Raw genomic sequence first — 1,354 nt, forward strand, 5'->3', positions numbered from 1 at the left:
CATGCTACCGTCCTTCTTTTTCACGAACAATACTGGTGCGCCCCATGGGGATACACTTGGCCTTATAATTCCTTTATCGAGAAGTTCTTGCAACTGCTTTGCTAATTCCTTCATTTCAACGGGTGCCATTCGATATGGAGCTTTCGAAATTGGTTCAGTCCCTGGCGCAAAATCAATAGTGAACTCGATTTTTCGATCCGGTGGAAGTCTTGGAAGTTCATCTGGAAAGACATCGGGAAACTTACAAACTACAGGAATATCTTCAATCTTCGGACTTTCTTTGTTGGTATCCAATACGTAGGCTAAATAGGCTTGACATCCTTGGTGTAACAATCGTCTCGTCTGTATCATTGTTAGGAATTTCTGCTTTTGCTTCTCACCTTTAAATGTTATCGTTTTATTTTCTTTAAGTTGCAATTTCACTTTCTTATTTGCGCAATCAATCTGAGCATTATTACTAGCTAGCCAATCCATTCATAAAATAACATCAAACTCTCCTAACCTAAAAGGTTTCAAATCAACTGAGAAATAACATCTCCCTATCTCAATATCATAACCTGGGCATACTTGATCTACCATAACCTGATCATCATTTGCTAATTTTATAACTAGCACTTCATCTAACCGCTGAGTCTCACAATCTATCTTAGAGATAAAATCTTCGGAAATAAAAGATCTGGTAGCTCCTGAATCAATCAATACTAGAGTATTTATGAAATTCACAGGGAGCATACCTGCAACCACATTCGGACTCTGTACTGCTTCATTCATTGACATGTTGAAAGTCCTTGCCCTGGGCTGATTTTGTTGTGGTAGTGGAGGTGGAGGTAATGTTAAAACCCTTGGAATACTAGCGGCCATTGCAACTCCTCTGCAGTCCTTGGCAATATGTCCTTTTCTTCCACACTGGAAACAAGTGACCTCTGCTCTTCTCATTGGACATTCTCCAGAGTAGTGTCCCCTTTGCTTGCACTTGAAACACGTGACATTTGGCTTGTTGCAAATCCCCGTATGCTTTTTACCACATATTCAGCAATCAGGTATAGGCGGTCAGATAAGTCTTTGCTGAGTTGGGGCAGGAAGTCGATTACCCATCCTCTGGTTGTTTTGTTCTGGTCTCCTGGCATTTACTTTTCCCCAGGCTTGAAATCCCGGCCTTCTGTTGAAACGGTTCTGGAAATTTTCTGGTCCCTTCTCTTTTTGAGCTGCTTCACTCTCACCTTCAATGATCATGGCCTTATGAACAATAGCCGTATAAGTCGTTAGCTCAAATACAACTACTCTGCTACGAATCCATGGCTTCAATCCCTGCTGGAATCTCTTGGCCCGCTTTTCATCCGTATCCACTTGCTCA

The sequence above is a fragment of the Apium graveolens genome, chromosome 7 (genome assembly GCF_009905375.1).
Source record: "Apium graveolens cultivar Ventura chromosome 7, ASM990537v1, whole genome shotgun sequence".
Lineage (NCBI taxonomy): Eukaryota > Viridiplantae > Streptophyta > Magnoliopsida > Apiales > Apiaceae > Apium > Apium graveolens.